This window comes from Protopterus annectens, chromosome 3.part0 (genome assembly GCF_019279795.1).
Source record: "Protopterus annectens isolate FY-2018-M chromosome 3.part0, PAN1.0, whole genome shotgun sequence".
NCBI classification, from domain to species: domain Eukaryota; kingdom Metazoa; phylum Chordata; order Ceratodontiformes; family Protopteridae; genus Protopterus; species Protopterus annectens.
This window is the reverse complement of record NC_056731.1, coordinates 896134928-896154616: the sequence shown is the minus strand read 5'-3', so window position 1 is coordinate 896154616 and position 19689 is coordinate 896134928. Positions and strand designations below refer to the sequence as shown.

General features: G+C 39.6%; 1 protein-coding gene across 2 annotated transcripts in view; it reads right to left on the bottom strand.

Moving 5' to 3' along the window:
* BASP1 (brain abundant membrane attached signal protein 1) overlaps positions 1-19040 on the bottom strand; it is a 560847-nt gene extending 541807 nt beyond the window's left edge. The window contains exon 1 of one of the 2 annotated variants that reach the window (XM_044065225.1): positions 18779-19040. The gene's annotated coding sequence lies outside the window, so the exon portion shown is untranslated. Of the gene's footprint in view, positions 1-18049; positions 18219-18778 lie in introns of those variants that run through there. The other variant, XM_044065224.1, reaches the window with a different exon arrangement.
* Positions 19041-19689: the final 649 nt, after the last annotated feature.

Sequence of the window (19689 nt, the reverse complement as noted above, 5' to 3'; positions counted from 1 at the left end):
CCCAAACACTAAGCCCCTAAAGCAAGCAGCCACACTTCCCACGGCTCTCGTCATAGGTGACTCCACTGTACGATACACTGATGTTCCTCTAACCAGGCTGAACAAGGTGAAGATAGCTATCAGTTACTTATCTGGAGCCAAGATCCACCAATTCACACACACACTCAAGTCATTACACAAGTACCAGTAAGACTTCAGCGCAGTCCATGTAGGTGTAAAGGACCTGGGATGTACTTCTCAGGACTATATGAAGGCAGAGACATTATGGAACTTTTAGACTATGTGTCTCAGGCTGGTATGAGCCTAGCACTGAGCAGTATTTCACCATCATGGAGGATGATGCCAAAATATGAGCAAAGAATAATTGATTTCAATAGCTGGCTGTCTTTCTGGTGTCATTCTAAGGGGATCCAATATTTGTCAACTTGGGGGACATGGTTAACAAACTGTATTATTTTGCCAGGGATGGCCTTTCTCTTCTAGGCTTTTGAATACTGGCTAAAACTTTATCCACCCCCATACTGCCTTTTTCAGGCAGTACCAAAATGATAAACCTACCAACATAGCAAAATCAACTTTAAATAAAAAATACACTCTCTCCAAGCACTTCTCACATTCAAAAATATTGACAACTGTGCAGTTACTCAGACACAGTTTAAAGAGGCAGACAGCACCCTGGCAGTGCAAAGTTTCAGTGTTCTACACACTTTCAGACCAGTAGCTGCACAGACAAGGGCTAAAGGTGGAGGTGTCTCATTATACATTAATAACAAGCATGCCTCTAGGGTGGTCAAACAGAATGATGTGCTGGAGTGCATGTGCGGATCACTACATACAAAATCCCCTACCATATCCTAGCCATCTACAGGTCACTCTCCATGTCCCAAGAAACTCATAATGCATATTTGGAACTACTGGAGACACTTACCATTCAACCTAATACTCTAATCATGAGAGACTTTAATTACCCCTCTACAGACTGGGAATCCTACACAGCCTCAAATCTACAGGCACAAATACTCCTTGACTACATATATACAAACATCCTTGACCAAACAGTGAATACTCCCACTAGAGGCTCCAACATACTGGACCTTGTGCTTGCAAACATGGGACAGCACTGCACCCTCCAAATATCTCATCCTCCCTGCTAAGGTCTGACCATAAAGCTGGCTCCTTTGAAATCAAAATGAACTCTGTAATCCCATTAAACCCAGTTGCAGTTGGGAATTATTCCAAGGTAAATTACCTTTCATTAAGTGATGGTTTGTTAAAATTCAATGCCCCTCCAAACTCAGAGAACACAGCAGCTGAGGCTGAATTGCTCTCAGAAACTCTGTACGACCACCAAGGGCTGCAGACAGGTTGTTGCCGCTATCAGAATTAAACCCAATACTACCATCATTAATACTATTTCGTCAAGAAAACACCCCTAAAAGTTGATTCAGTATTCAGGAATCTGAGAACTCATCTAGATAATAACCTAGCCTTCAGCCAACGTGTCCAAGGTAGTAAGAAAGTCCCTCTATGATGTTCTACTTAGAAGCAAGGACTTGGCATCTAGGTCCAGAGAGGTCATCATACTGCTGTACTCAACTAACATCTGACACAAAACTCTAATGCCTCCTTCAGTGTGTACCTTAGCAGACACATGTTCCTTACAAAAAGAATACAGGAAGTAAACAAAATGTCCCATACTGATTGCCACAAAGCCATGTGTATTTACTCAGCACAATACAGACTTCTGAGAGGTGATATTTGCCTGAAATACATGGCATCCCTGGACCCTGTTTTGCTGAACCTTTTGCACATCCACAAAACAAACAACATCAGAGCTACTAGATTAAAAGGCCTAAATTTTTCTTGAGACATAAATAGGACATGTTAGACAGATATATGTTTCTCAGAAACTTTCCTCTCTAGTCCTATTTAAGCACAACTGATGGACACAGGCAGTCAGTAAGTCACCCCATAGATATCAAATTTGTGGGTCACATTTGAGTTGCACAGATATGTGTATAAGGGCCCTAGTGGCCATTAATCTGGTATGCACCTATCAACCTATTTAATCATATTTTGACCCTAATGACACTAGCTTTCTCTCAGTGTTCAGTATTACTCTGTAAATTGTTCCACCACAAAATAATTTAGTGGGCTCTCCCTAGATGCGACTTCATTTTTCAGATCAAGATTTTTCTATCCAAAATGCACTCTGTATCTCCACATATAATATTATATTGCCACCTTATTTCAGGCTGTTCTTTCTACTAACTTTTAAAGTAGTACTTTGAAATGATTTTATCACTAGAATCTCTGAGAGGACTATTAAGTCCCCTTTTCAGTGATGCTAACTGATTTGTGTCCTCTCTTTTTTCTGAAACAGACATTTGTAGACCCTTGCTTGTTATGCTAAAAATATGTTTCTTTTGTAAGTATTAGGTATTTCCAAATTGTAAGAACTTGTATAAATTCACTCACTCCATCAAATAAAGGTGTCACGCTTCCTGTCATTCATGCTTGAGTTACCCAATGAACTGTAACTGACAAGTCATACTAAGAGAGCTGGTTCTTTTTTTAGTTTTCTAAGAAATGCACTCCTTCCATACTGCATTACTTTATACGCTGACTGATACAGCAAAGGTTTAAGCAAACTTGCACACCTCTCAGCTGTACAGATTTTTGCAGAATGCCCAGATTTTTGCATATTTTTTTCGTCCATTTTTCATAAAATTGTGTTTTTCTGGCAAATTAGTGGCACATCATTAAATGCGGAAGTTAGAAAATAATGACAGAAAATTCAGTTTCAGACTTCATACACCAGAAAATTCATGCTAATGCAAAACCTGTTATTCTAGCAACTTTCTACGTTTGCAAGAGCAATATTTAAAAACTGCCCCTATTTTCAGGCCTTTGTCCCACTTTTACATATGGCTTTGCACAGTTTTCTTGCTCTAAGAGGTTGAGAGGTAGGCTTGCATTATCAAATGCTCTCACTGTTTTAAGATCCTTAGTGAGAAGGGAAGAAAGCTTGGCTGCAAACAATAGGTTATGTGAGCACTTCCTGGGTCAAATGTTCTAAACATAAATGGCAACATTATGCAGAAACCAGTGAAAGGAATTCCTAAACATGAAAGTATTAACTCTCATGTAAATGTGGCATGTGTGCGTGAGGTGCCTTAACAGCTACACAAAGGCAGAAAACATTCAGCAACATTTTGTCTACGTACATGGTAATATGGAAATAATTTTATGCAGGAAATACACACAACAAAAAGTGGAAATGTGCCTAGAGTATTTTCCTTTAAGAAAATACATTGTATGCATTTACTTATTTATTTTAAAATAAATTAAGTACCTACATGAAATTCTGTGTGTAATGTTGTAGAGGAGTGTGGAAAGAAAAGGAATCCAATAAGCCAATATTGTTTTTAAGGCAACAACTGGGACACATTGTCAAAAATATGTTATACAATTGATTCACCAAACCAGCCAATCAGTGCACTGAAACTCTATCTTAATTGTGTTATCTGACACGTCCACCTCTAGGGCCCGAAAAAACACCAGAATAGTATGTTCTTGACTATATTAAACTTAAACAATCTGTATGAGACTCCAATGCTCAACATCTAAACTACAGATACTTTACAAATTGCTTTAAAATAAGTACATTTTAAAGCACAACATTAAAAACTAAAACAAAAGCATTTCTTAATAGCAAAATGGAGTAACTGGAAGTGGTTAAGACTCTGTTTAATCATAAAAGCAATGTTTAACAAATTGGGCTTTACCTTCGCTGTTAAATGCTATCAAAGAAATTAAACAGAACACTTCCAGCTCTTTCTCATCATATACTATTTTGTTTTACCATAAACCATGAATACATGAAGCTGGAATGAGCTGTACTGCCAAACAGCTGGCTTCTCTCTTAAAATACTGGGTAAATATTTGTTGTATAGCCTTAAATCCTAAGGGATGGTTTGCTAAAACAGTTTGAAACAATTATTAAGTAGTCTGATATAATCGCTGGAATGAAACTGACCAGAATCGTTCACTGGTAAAAAAATGACAGAGAGATCAACTTTTAATTTAGGAAAGTCTAAGAAAATACTAAAGTTAATGGAAAAAAGGAGTGAGTCAAGATGGATGGAACATAAAACCTTACTCTTTTTACAGGACCAGTTTTAAAAGGAAAGAGAGCTTACAATCAAATAACTGGCAGCGGAGCTATAAGGAAATGTAACATGCACAACATTTCAGTATGCAGGATGCAGTAAGTGGCAATAGTAATTCTTCTTTGTGTGTAGTACATAACAATAACTCACTTTGTATAATGTACATGTGTCTATTGCATTCTGTATTTCACTTTGCATATAATGTCATGTATCAGTTGTGTTTACCTCTGGGCTAAGACTGAAATAGGTCCAATTGTATCAAAATTCTACTCTGGTTAACATACTGAAATAGGTCCAATTGTATCAAAATTCTACTCTGGTTAACATATTTATAATAAAATAAATTATAATAGTCGAAAAATGTTTCAAAGTTTACCTTTGAGAGGAAAAACAGATCATGGCATGATCTAAATATATACTACATATACCACACATTGGAAACTGGAGCTTACTTAAAAAACAGAAACTTTATTGATTAAAACACAGAACTAAGCACTTCATGGCATGACAGCTAAAAGCTACATCGTGTGTCTCTGTCTGCTTTACTAGATGGAGGGGGACTACAAACACAGCTATGTGTCATCATTGTGTTTTAAAACTACTGTTGCCCTAAGGGATGGTCGAACAAAGATGCGTTGTACACAACTACTATCAGTACCACAAAGAAACAGGGCTTTGGTATTGTGAGTCCTGTGTATTTCCTTATGCCTTGTGTAAACAATGCAACTTTGAGGCCACCTCTTTTGCAGTTCCTACACTCAACTAAATCTAAGCCTTCCTAAAACCCTTACAAGGTTTCTGTCCCTCTCCTTCACATGTCTTTTTTTCATCCCTCTCCTCTTCCAAAGAAATGTACTTCAAAGTAACATGGCTTCTACACGACATCTTGGCATAATCAGTACTGCCTCAGCTGTCCTGTAGTGAGGACTACTGACTACAGATGCATAGCAGTGAAGACCACTGACCTCACATGCATAAATAAGGTATAGTATCTGTTGGAAAGGCATGTGCATGCAGTAGCACCTCTCCTTAAAATGTCCTCCTCTGCTACATCCTGAAGCAGTTCAGCATACATCAGGATGTTCAATATAAGTCAAAAAGGCTCTTCTACCACAGTCTAAGAAGGGAGATGAAGGACACTGTACAGATTCGCCTCACTGCTTCTACTGTTTCCCACTTCTTTTTTACTTGCCCCATGACAAATAACATACAGTAAAGGCAGATACATCTAACACAAATCCAGTTCATCACATGCCTTAGGTTTCAAGTTCATGTAGCCATTTCAAGCATTGTCATGAACCAGAACTTCTCAGTAGCAAACTAGATTGATTTATTACAATAACAAAATAAACTGGTTTATCACAGTTACTGGGTACTATACTGTGACGTTTATACCAGAAGTAATGTACCACTTTAACATTCTATAGCTTCTGCTTATTGCAAGGCCACAGGGACCCACTTAAGTCTTTGTACTGAATGTGTGAAATCCAAAGGCACACTGCAATGCATGCACGAATAAACTCAATCAAATCATCACAAGGAAAAAATGTAGCAAAAACGTACGTACAAACAATTACCATTGACAGTTCACCACCCCAGGGAGGAAACCAGAGAACATTGCAAAAGCACACACAGACACAGAGAAGACATGCAATCTCTGCACCTAAGGCACCCCGGCCTGAAGCCACACAGGAAAACCAGGAATTAAAAGGGAAAAATATTAACCACAGAGCTATATACTGTTATGATCATTATACTGAGTGCAGAGCAACACAGTGTCTGTAGTTCAAGGCAGTCCTTGTTAGCAATGACACAACAGACGCTTAAGTGTTTCGAGGAGACTTGGAAGAAGACAAAACTAAACTTAAACCAAAGGTATGGAACAGGCTGTCAGCTGTGGGCACAACTCCTTGACATCACTAATAAAGGGTTTATGAAAGCACTACTGATGATCAGATATAAGGAACAATAAGAACGCAAGAGGTTGCTGTCGCTGAGCCACATTACTGTGGCACATCAGCAATGAAAACTGACTTTGGTGACCCAAAGCCAGCTTCATGAACTCCACGTGCCAGAAGCATGACAGGAGAATACGTTGTGATTTTTGTACTACCAACCATTATCATAAACCATTTATGAAGAGAAAAGTAGGAATGAGCAGCATAAATGAATAATGGCTGAAATGCTACAAGGAGGGTCTGCGGATAAGGATTTTGTTTCCAGACTCCAGAATGACAGTGGCTCTCTGACCTGTTCTCTCATGACACTTGTCATGCAAATCAGTGTTCTAGCACCCACACAGCTGAGCATGTTAATATCAGGGATACTGAGATATGCATTCCTTCAGCTACATAGTAAACATCATACCGACTTAATTCCATCTGTCACAAGAGTTGTAAAGTACCTGATCTACCATACAGAGAGAAAATGCATACAGCTTTTATTACAACAGTTATGCTAGCCATTTTAAGGACAGAGAAAAAAATGGATAATCCTACATACTACAGTATTGGAAAGCATTTTCAGTAGAGCACAACACTCCAAAAAAAACTTGTGGATGACTAGTTGATCACATCCACAGCCTCTCTGCTTTTATCCAGGTGTTTACAACAGCTATTTTCAATAAAAACTCCACTAAATTTTGTCTTTTTATCCTTTCAGAAGCACTAGCTACTGCTTTGTTAAGCAAATGAGTACTTGTAGTGTTTTGGCTGAGCTCTGCATCGGTACTCACAGCTGCACTGTATCCCCCTCCCCCCATGACTTTTAAGTTATTCTTACCTTTTTTCTCTCTTCCCCTGCTATAGTGTTTAAACTAGGCTGCATATAAGCTTATTTTAACTTTCCCTCCCCATACTGTTACACTCCTCCTTCCTTGTTAAAAGTCTGTCTAGTAGAGTATCTCCCTAGTCTAAATTCTCCTAATTTCTGCCTGTTTCTTTTGACTTTTGTATTTCTCATAATTTCTACCTGTTCCTTTTGACTAAAGGACTCACTCATACTTTACTTACCTATCCTCCTGTTCCCACTCAGCCACTACATTGCATCTGAAATCCTTCTAATTATAACTTCTGTTAAGCTCTATGAATTATTCTATTGGTTACTAACCCATAAGGCACCACTCATTGTTTTCACGGCAGTTCAGCATAGATTGGCTCTGCCCACTCCGTTAACCCTTCAGGCTCACTTCGCTCCCCTATCCTGTCCCCAATTTCCACATTTATTTATCACTAACTACTTCCACTCCATCTTTCATCCAATCACGCACCACCTCTCCCACACACTCACAAACCTAACTTAAAGTGATTAACTCCATCAATACAATGTCTATCACCAATACGTTTCCTTAGCTTAATACTGCCCACTGTACTCCTTAGCACCCTTACTTACCTTACACAATTCCCTCACGCCTCTTACACCCTTCCACTATACTATATCTCTAACTACCAATATACTACATCATCCTTTCTCCTCTATAACCCATGAACTCTACCCATCAAATATAACCCTCTTATATACACACAAAGTACTACCTATCATACCCTCTTCTAACTTACCATACCCTCCACTCCCTAAGAAATACTCTACCTATCTCCTCTCAAACTCCACATTAGACTATTATCTCACTCATACTGGATAACATCTCCCTCTCTCTTTCTGGTGACATTCACTCCAATCCCAGGTCCACCAACCCCTCCATCTCATCTCCCCTCTATCATCCCCTCACACCCCAAGAGAATTCGCATTAACACAATTAACCCCCAAAGTCTACGTAATAAAATTCCTAATCTACATGTGTCGCTTACCCACAACCAGCCAGACATAGCTGCCATCTCATAAACTTGGCTGAAACCACACATAAAAGATAATGAAATCCTGCCACCTGGCTACCATATGATTTGTAACGACAGGCCCAACAAAAAAAGAGGTGGTGCAGCCGCAATCTTTTCTTTCACCAACTTAGTTACCCCATACAGTGCTCCCACTCCAATATTTGCCAACTCTGAAATAACCATAGCTCTCTTAAAATTGAACAAGCACAAGTCCATATGCATAGCTGCTCGTGACATCTCTCCAGATAATAACATCCCAATACTAGAAGACATTCTCTCCTGGTTCTCCTCTAACATTAAAAACAAAACCTTCATCCTAGTCGACATAAACATTAACCAGATCATCATTAACTCTCAATCCCCCACCCAAACAATCAACCTCTTTAACTTCACCCAGCTAATAAACTCCCCCACCAGGCCAAACAAAAATGGAGCCTCGGGCTCCATTATTGACTGGATCTTAGTGTCTCATCCAAATCTAATCCCAAATTCAGGAATCCTTCCTGACCCCATCAGTGACCATATACCAGCCTTTGCTGACTGGTACCCCTCCCCCTTCATAAACATCACTAAATTCAAACCCGAAACTTGTCCAACTTCAACCCACAAACATTTTCAGACTGCCTAAAACTAACTGACTGGACACATTTAAGATCCCTGGCCCTTGACAATGCCATCAACTAATTTAATGAAACTTTCCTGTACCTACTCAATAACCTTGCGCCTCTCAGGACCAAGAGAGGTAAAGCTAGAACTTCTTCCTGGCTATCTAAAGAAACTAAATAGATCATGCTTCTAAGAGACAAAAAGTGGAAACAATACCAAAGAAATAAGCAACCTAATACCCTACTAGAATTTAAACAACTCCGCAACTCCATAAAAATAATAACCAGAGACCACAAAACATATTACTCTAAGCTTCAATCTGAACATACTAACAACCCTAGAGAATTCCAGAATACTATCACCTCTCTACTTCACCCCGGAAGTAAAGACAACTTATGCCCAAACCCTAACTGTTCTGATCAAGAAACAGCCTCTCTATTTAACACCTTCTTTGTGGAATGTAAGGCTACACTTACTGCCAGCTTCCCCAGCTCCCCTACAATGTCTTCCCCCCCTCCCCGTACCTTCCCTCCTGATCTCAAAACACATACCCCTTCCTTCAGCCTCAATCCTCTGCCCACACACATAATAAAAAAACTCGTCCTCCGACTGAAACCATGGTCAAACGCACCAAATAATTTACCTGAATCCATTCTCAAACTATCTGCCAACAGCATAGCCTTCCTTATCTCCATCATAATAAATAGGTCCATCCAAGAATCTTACATTCCCTCACTTTGGAGACAAGCATTCATCATCCCACTCCATGAAGGAGGTAAAAACACTGACACCACTACCATACTTTCCCCACTCTCAAAAGTCCTGGAAAAATGGATTCACTCACAACTGATGCCTTATTTAACACAATACAACATCCTAACCCCCACACAACCTAGATTCCGTCCTGGCAACAGTACCATCACTACACTCCTCTCATTCCTCAAGTCCATTAACCATGATTGTAACTCTGGCAAAATCATACCACCCTGCTCCTAGACCTTTTCAAAGCCTTAAACTCTGTCTCCCACCCTATACACCTATTACAACTCTCCTCCCTCAATCTCTCCCCTTCCACCATAGATTGGTTCACCAGTTATCTCTCCAAAAGACAACAAGCTGTTAAATGGAAACATTCCATCTCTTCCTTTCTATACACCCCTACTGGGGTGCCCCAAGGTTCTGTCCTTGACCCCTTACTTTTCAACATATTCATCAACAACTTTTACCACTCCATCTCCAATTCTACACTAATCCATTATGCAGATGATTCAACAATCATCTGCTCAGCTGACACCCCTACCGACCTTCTGCAGATAACCTAGTCAGCTTTCTCAAATACTGAAATCTGGATGCAAAACCACCACCTACCTCTTAACACCAATAAAACTAAATTAATGACTTTTCGTCATCTAAACCCTTCTCCCATTGATAAAAACACCTTCAAGATCATAAGCCAAAATAACACCTCCACTGAAATTGACCCTCACACCTAACTGCTCGGCGTCATAACTGACGAACATCTAAAATTCGATATCCACATCAAACTAACATAAAAAACACCAAAAATTAGGACTCCTACATAGGCATAACCATTATCTCACCCCCTCCACCAGAAAGACCCTTGCCTCCACATACCTTCTCCCCTCCCGAATGTATGGCGTTCCTCTGTTCTCGAATCTTCAGTTTGGCCTTCAAACTAAATTAGAAGCCTGCTACAACAAAATCTGCAAATTCACCACCAACTCTAGGAAGTCATCCCATCACTGCATCTCCCTCCACTCAATGCAATGGCTCAAGCTTCCCAACTCTCTGAACCTCCTTAAACTCACCACTGCCAATAAACTCATATTTAACCCATCCTCCTGTCCCTCTTTCTCCACCTCCTTAACCCCTATATTCCTAATCACTCACTTAGGTTAGAAAATCAGAACCTGCTCAAAATCTACAAACCTTTACAGCCACCTGGACACTCTCTGCTATTCTGCTCCTTAGCTAAACTATGGAACTCTCTTCCTCCCTCCCTTAGAAATAAATACTCATAACCCCTCTAACTTTAAATCCCTCCTCCATTCCCACCTATCTTCAAAGTGGGAATGCCCCTGCTCCTTCCCCACACAGGACCCTCCTATATCAAAACTCGCTTTCTAACTCTATGCATCATCTCTACACTCACATCATTTGCCCTCCTACTCCTCCGTAACCTCCAGATTTTAATAGTTTATTTCCAACAATTTCTCATCCTCAAGTGTAATTCACTGGTAATGACCCTTAAAGGTACTGTTGCTACATTTTTACTACTATTATTGTGGAATGTAAATTTTCAACTGTAATTCACTGTTAATGACTCAGACTGTATAGCTGATAGATTTTATTATTATTATTGTAGAATGTAGATTTTTTTATGGTAGAATGCTGCACAAAGCTGTTTGACTTCTTTGCTTTGTACGTGTATATACTAATATTATATGTTTGTCATTGTTACTTGTCATTGTTACTGGAGCTTTTCGCCTTCTCTCTGGGCCTCCATTGAAAACGGGCTCTTTTTAGACCCAGTGAACTTTCCCAGTCATCAAACTGAAATAAATAAATAAACTGTCCAGATTTTAGGCTCATATTTTTGGTCTGCCCTCATAAAATTTGTGTTTTTCTAGCAAATCGCTGGGATGATATGAGGACTGAAGTCACTAAAAAAATTACATGCATTTTAATTTCAGACTTCACAGTCTTCAGAAAATGTATGTCAAAACAAAACCTGTTACTCTAGCCACTTTCTATGTTTATGAATAATATTTAAATACGTCCCTATTCTTGGGCCTTTGTCCCCCCACTTTGTCCGGCTTTGTCCAGATTTCTTGCACTAAGAGGTTAAGACGTATGACTATTACTAGTCTTTTCTGCTGGCTTATTGATTTTAAGTAATGATCCTCTTTGCTATGAAATCTTTCCATCTGTTTGATATGTCTAGTGAGAGAAACCCCAAAGGGGGCATTATATTCTATTGCTTATTATATGTTTTCAACTCTGTAATACGGAAAGCACTCACCTACATTTTACTCAGATGTCAATAAAACAAGCTAGCCAGTACAGAAGTGGATCACTGCGAAGATTACTTATACATGAAATAGAGGGACAGATATACCTATTGGTCTCTGTTGACATCAGGTCTTCTTAATATTTGCATAAATGACAAAGCATCAAAGTTTTGTAGTGCAATGAGTCACAATTACGCCCCACAACAAGGAAAAAAGACAGGCTCTTTGAGTACATTTTTGATGTCAGAAAGACTTTGTTTTGTACTCCTACGAATTATTAAGATCAAGTCTCACTCTAGATTCACAAGGAACAGTGACGGCCAGCAAAGAACAGCAGCAGAATGTAAAATTGCCTTGAAATATTAGATACTTCACTATGCCACACTTATAAATGAAAAGTGTGACAGAACAGTGCCTAACAGCTTCTAAAGCCATTAATGTATCACAGGTGTGGCCAGCTTCAGGCATAAGCGATCTAGGCAGTTACGTATGGTGCCACTCAGCTAGGAGTGCTTTCCTTACTTCTGTACTTCTTTCCATGCGTGTGTGTGTGTGTGTGTGTGTGTGTGTGTGTGTGTGTGTGTGTGTGTGTGTGTGTGTCTGTGAGAGAGACTGTGTGTAGTGTGTCTGTATGGAAAAAATCACTATCTTGCGATAAAGCTAGCTTGTCGGTGACAGTTTCAGAGTGTGTGTGCATGTGTGTGTGTGTGTGTGTGTGTGTGTGTGTGTGTGAGTGTATGTGTGTGTATGTGTGCACGCGTGAGCGTGCATGCACATGCACCACAGAAACATGTGTGTTTACAAAATCTGTAGACATACAATACTGCCTGCACATACATAAGTGTTCTGGGATGCAGAAAAAAAAAACAGTTAACAAATTATTTGCAAAATAATAAAATAAAACATAAAATGCATCACTGAACATCTAGACCCTCATATCTTTTGAACGCCTGGTGGTCACCACACCACAAGCTGTGTAAGTGGATTTGGACATAGGTTTAGTGGCCTATACCTACCTGATTTAAACCATACCTGCTCAGAGGTTTGAAGAGGTCACTGTAGCTTGTGTGGTGACATGGGACAGTGCAGTCATTGTTATTTTTGTTTTAATTTTCTTCACACTCAAATCTTACAGCTATGCATATAAGTTCATTACGGTTTAGGTAGGGCTTGGGGACAATGTGGTTATCTTTTTTACTTTCCTCACAAAATGATGTGCACAGAAGGTTGTTACTGCTTGTCTAAAGACAGTGTACTGTCTTACTGGAACACATTACTGTGGTAATTATTTATTCATTTTCCTCACAATCAAATATTAGGTGCACACAGAGGTGCCTACATTTTGGGGACAAGAAGGCAGACCATTAACGTATGTCTGACAGCCACAGGTTAAAATATGTTAGTGTGTCTTACTTGTTCTTTCAGTTTCATCCCAGTCTAGCATTACAGATGTGCACAGAAGAAAGCTGTGTTTTGGGGAGGAGGTATGGACAGATGTTATGTTTATGCATGGCAGTCTAGTGCTGCAGTATGCTAGCAGCCAGCAGAGATCAGTGTCATGAAACTAAAGCAGCCTTAAGAACCAACACACACCACTATCACACACACACAAGCACACAAAAAAGTGTAACAGATGTGCCTTAACAGTTTTTAAAGTTGTTCTTTCATCAAAGAGACATTTTGTTTCAAGCCATTGTTATGTGGCAATGCTTAATGGCTTTTAGAGTTGTAAAACATTTATTTTGACCAACATGTGTCTACTGTTGTAAGAACGTCCTTCTATATTGCACAGCTTACAAAGGGATTGTCTCTAAATCTAGGGATGTCATTGTCCCTCTTTACTTGGCTCTCATTAGGCCAATCATTGAATATAATGCCCCTTCAGCTTGTATCTGTCTGGACACATGCAACAAATGGAATGTCCACAGAGATACCGTACGAAAAGGATTCAAGGTCTAAACAACATGTCCTACATGGACTGACTCAAAGTACAATCACTACACTTGGTATCCTACAGACTACTAAGAGGTGACGTGTCTGGCATACAAGGCCTTCTACAATTCATTAACAATGGATTTACTCCTCAGAAATACTCAGTCTAGGGATCTAAACGCCTTCTGAAACATCAACAAAATGGTTTGGCGGGACATGTATATCTCACAGAGGATACAACTACATAAAACAAAGTTCATTCTTGTCCATACCAGTTTTTCTCATTAGGAGTAATATACAATTATTGACCACAGGATGGGTAAGGCCAATCCAAGTGAGATAGGTTATTTAGAGCACAAAAAATTAAACTGTCTAGGCTTAACATGTCTTGCAGGGCAGCTAAACTAACACTTATTTTGAAACTTTTTTCTGTAACTGGTGATTAGTAGAGAAGACAATTTTCTACATGCTACAAAGAATTATGAGCGAGTCTTTCTGATCATAACAAATATGCATTCTCAACAAATGAAGCAAAGATCTCAATGCGACTTTCTTGACATCCATGTTTTTAACTTCAGTAAACTAAGTATGATTGGAAACCTGATCATAATTATCTGTGTAGTACATAGAGTGTGCTGATTATGCTCCTACAACAGGAAAAGGACAAGCTTCCTATGTACCTTTGTGGTATCAATCAGCTGCATACTAAGTTTTGTTGCACAGCTTAGAGCTGTTAAGTCCTAGTCTCATGCTAGAACATAGGAAGCGGTCACCATAGAACAGAAGTAAGAACCTAAAATGACTTTTATAAACTGTAAAGCATTTCTTATCAATATACAAAAAAATGTAGACAGAACTGTTTAACAGCTTTTAAAGCTGTTAGCCCACCAAAAGAACAAGTAGCTTATGGTCAATGACTTTGTGGCAGCACTGAAGTTTTACAGTATTTATAGCTGTAAAATACTTTACATACCTACACCTTTTTTCTCCTTTAGTAATAATTGGAGCAGCTGAAGCGCCATAATTTGCAAAGTATCATGACTGGGTCAGGCTGATCACATGTGTTCTCACCAAGAATGTGAAGATTTACCTGTCCAGTTTTGCTCTCGAGGTGAATTTCTTGATATCCGTGTTTCAAACAAATAATGATTAGATTATGTTTGGAGGCCCAATCATAAACCTCTATGTTGCTGTAGTGGAGATGTACTTTCTTTCTACTGATTTCAACATGACCTGCATTGGGGTGTATTACCTATGGAAAGACAGAAAGTACCAAAAGGCAGAGAACACCAGAAGAAGTAAAGAAAATGGTCAGCAATGGTTTTGATGTCTAAAGTGCACAGTCATTCCTGAAAGTACTGCAACCAAGGACGCACACACTGGTACTGGTGACCATGAAGCAATGAAGAAATCCAAGAGTACCACTTTTGCTAAATTGAAGCTGGGTAACAGAAGTGACAGTCCACATGGGATGGCTGCGAGAAGCTGGAATCTAAAAGAATGGTCATCAGCAGTAAGCAAAGAGAGGTGGTACAGCCTTCATATTGCAATAGTATAACAGTTAAATTCTGAAAGGCGTACTGTTGCTGAAAGTGCTTCTGCGTATTAGGGTAAAGGAAACTAGTCTTTCACATTTCTCAAACAAAAACACCAGTCATATAAAACTGTGACTTCAAATAGTGCTGGCAAGTGTGTGTTTAGCCAATACTCACAACATATTTTAACATCTGCAAAAGTACACCAAGTTAGTTCAAGCGGGACTTAAAATGTCTATTTTATGGCCCAAACAATTGTAAACTTCTGTCATGAGGGCCTCTGACTCATACCTGAACAAGGCACTACAAGCTTAAATTAAACATAAATACAATAATATATTTACAAGAAAGCCATTCCATAAAAAATCAATATTTGTTAAGTTTAAAAGTTTAAAAGAAAAGCTCATCTTAAAAGATTTATTAAAGCAAAACCATCTGTTTCAGTTTCAAAAGCTTGTATCCAAACATCAGGATTTAAGTTGCATAGTACGATGAACAGTTCCCTTGGGAAGCCTATTTATTAATACAGAAATGATATATACATCTATATGTGCATTTACAATAAGCATTTCTCCCTCTCTCCCTTACACATATACACACACACACAAATAATAAAGTACATACATGGTTTTAATATACTCCAAGTTCTCCCAATATCCAACATTTAAATATGTATCACATTTAAAGTAATCATCGCACAGCTGATTTAAGACCTCACTTAGCTATTATCAAGACACAAATGAAAAGTTCATCATCTATATAACAGGGTCGTGGGGAAAGCAAGACCATGACAAAAAACACAAACACTGGCAGAAAACAGCACTACAAGCACGCCATACTCCATTCCCCTGTATTAAGTCAGATGACAGAATTGGGCTGCAGCTATAATTTCCTAAGCCTCTCATCTGCACCTCTTTATGAGGAACGTTCCTCATTTCTAGCCTTAAAAAATCTATATTCCATGCAATTACACTGAGGGGGGTTGGCAGACGTTCACTGTTATCGTTTAACAAATATCCCTGATAAATAATATGGGATAAGTCTGAATCACAATAATTCGTCGAAAAAGCTATTTGAGTAATAAGGAACTGTTAATTATTAACGTGTAAGCTTCACAGTCGATGTCGTTTGTGAACGTTATATATTTTGTTATATATTCTGTTCCCCATCATCAGTAGTGTTCCGCAGGTACATGTAACACATATGTGCCCCCTAAAACTGTGGCTTTACAAAATATCCAGAACACTTGTCATATAAAACATGTTTTGAAAAAAAAAATCATCCAGAAACACAAGTAGAAGGCGACTGCTTGCCGCCACTTCCCAGAAATATCCAAAGGAAGAAGAAAAAAGAAAAAAAAGAAAGGTAAGGAAAAAACAAAACAATTATTCTTGTACCAAAACCCCGTGTCAATTAAAATATAAACAGGGCCTTGTGTTACATGAAGACGTCCGTTATTCTTTTGTGGAGCAGAAACCTTTGAGCTTACACACACACACACACAGATACACACACACTTCCATTTTTCAGTTTCCTTGCGTAATAGTACGCAGTGGTGAATTCGAGAAGTCAGCAATAATTAAGAAAAAAGTCCCATTTTCCAGTAAGTGCCTGCGTCACACACATACATACATACACACACGACAAAAGAATAAGCAATTACAATCCCCCCTCCCCTTTTTCTTACTGCGGTGTTGTACTCAGCCTTAAGAAACACAATCACCGCGCAGACCCTGCTTCTGACGATGAACAAAATGTATCTTCCAGCTTGACACCTATGCAATTAAAAAAGCATAGTGCTTTCCTCAGTTAGAACAGTGCTACTGCATTATAACAGGGAAACAGCGATAAAGTGTCTATTTACATTAAAAGTATAACAATTATGCTGGATGGCAGTAGACAAAAGGCGGAGCAGTACAACACTACCTTTTCAGCTTTTTGTGGATTCACACTCCACATAGTTAAAATATACAACATTTTGCGCTCCCTATGCATTACTTTACTTTCTACAGTAATTGTTTGTTGATGCCTGCATCATTAATTGCCTCTACTCCTCGCCATCACTCCAGACTGAAAAAAATCCCCCGCCCCCACCCATTCCTCCAGGAGACATATGCGTACCACTCCATGTACCTGGCATTTTACCATAACCTAGCCCTATAACCGTAATTTCTGCTGTACGTGTTTATCATTTAATGGCACAAGCACATCAATATTTGCATTTTATCTGCTGAAGTTTAGTACATTCCATTTCTAATCCTAGCACCAGCACCCCAAATTTAGGACCAAAGCCAGTCGCAGTCACTGCATTCGTCGACGGAAGGCCAACTGAAAACCATTACAATAAAGACATATTTTGTATTCAAGAGTTACACATCTCCATCAAGAATTCCGCATGCATGTCCGTTATCTGGGTTGCAACTGTAGTTTTAAGCCATTCTGAGGCAGGAGACCAGAGCCTACACTAACATTTTTGACACTGCTACGCTGCGACCCTTGATAAATCTTTAATCTCAGTTACTGATAGCAGTCCTGGTTAACAAAATCCTCTCTGAAACACTGCCCCTACTAATCAGGAGCATTCATATGGAATTTAGAAAAAAAATCACAATCGGCTTGCTATTGTCTGATTTTACACGTCCCTAATGACTGCCACTCCCTGATAACCACATACTTCAGAGAAGTGAACATAAGCTACCCTACAAGTGAACATAAGCTACCCTACACCCCCCCCCCCCCCCATTCTAACCCCAAAGCGTGCCACTGGACCTTTCCTTTACTGAAGATACCACACCTCCTTTTTTCTTCTGTATGATGTTAAGGTATGCATTTCATTTCCAGCTACACAAAACGCAACACACATTAAACGATAATAAATGCATCTTAACAAGTCAGTTTAGTATTTCTGCTGCGCTGCCCTGTGACAAAAATGCCCTTACCGTGCTGCTGTGGCCACCGCAAGGCTCCCGGCTGCAGTGAAGTGGCTGCGTCTGTGGGAGTGTGTGAGTCAGGATCCGTAGCTCCCTCGCGCTGCTCACTGGTTGCTATGACTGTAGTGTGGAGGGCGCTGCTGTGTGCCGTGTGAGGGAGTGTGTGGACTGGAGCAGTGCGCCGCGCCGCTGCCGATATTGGCGCTGCAGTTTCACTCATCAGTAGCATCCCCCACCCCCACCCCGCAGTCTGTGGGCACCTCACGCTACCCACACACTATACCCACCACACCTGATTCACACATAGGAAGATGCTCTGTCTACAGACGTTGCCACATTTATCCATATTACGCTTTCAGGAATTTAAGGAGGCAGGCCAAATTTAGTGGTATGTACTTGATCAGTGAATTTACTACCAATAAACAATGGTACAATTGATTTAGAACAGTGCTTTTAGACTTCGCGTTACAAAGAACGTCTGGACAATACTACGTATATTAACGTACTTGTTTCACAGCACAATGGCGTACAGAAGATACTGCTGCCCAAAAATTCCTGGATATTAATTTATGTAGACCAGTAGCTGAATTTACTAATTCTGCATGGTTACTTAGCGCCATCTGCCTGTGATCATGCAAAGGTAAAGTCTCCAAATTAAATGAATACTGATGAGGTCTTAAAACAGCAATTACAAAGTTCAGATTCTCTCTATTTGTACAGGGTTAATACAGCACTTACCAGTATGGTCAGTACTAGTGAATGGGACCACAGATGGCTGCTGAGCTTCCACTGAAAGAAAAGCCGCAGGCTGACTCGCAACCTCTTCACAACTTCCAATCCCTTGGGTGTTCTGATGCAGCGGACAAAATGTTTAATATCCTTGAACCCAGCACATGTGATGCTGGCATGGTTCTTCACGTTACTACTTCAGTTTGCTGCTGGTTTACATCTGAAACATGAAAACCGTCTGCAAAGAGCCACTGGCAACAAACGGGAACTGAAACTCTGATAGCATACAAATCAGTTGGTTACCAAGGCAACGCCAGACTGGCTGATCTTCAAGACAGAGTGAAACTATTTCCCCCAGGACGGTGCTGTGCAGCCTGATTTACGTAGCAGGATGTATCGCCAAAGGAGGGGGTCGCAGTACCACGGGGAAGATATGTCAATATAGCCCAAAACAAAGGGTATGCGTTTTAGCAGCCTACCTCCTGTAAGAGTTTATAGGAGGTGACATGGCAAATGGCTCAAAAAGTCCAAGAGCGCTGCAGTGTTGTAGCTTTTGGGTAACCTTACTAGAGCTCGCTAAAGCAGGTGGAGTTCTGAACAATGCCTGGATGTTAATTTCCTCAGTATCTTATTGTGTGTGTGAAGATTGTGGAAATCATCACATTCTGCTACATGCGACACCATAACTTAAAAACACTAGTAAGCTTGTTATAGAAACAGTGCTTGATTTCCTGAAATAACTAGCTTTTTTTTGTCTTTTAAGTTTCCAACCATACATCCATAGTGGCGTTCTTGCCTTCAGTTCTTTTTTAATCTAATTCTTGACAGGAATGTTAAATTAGTGCAAGGCATATTTCTTTCAGCTGCTACGATTTAGTTATGGCACTATGATTCTGGTTCTCCAGTTTAGCTGTACTATT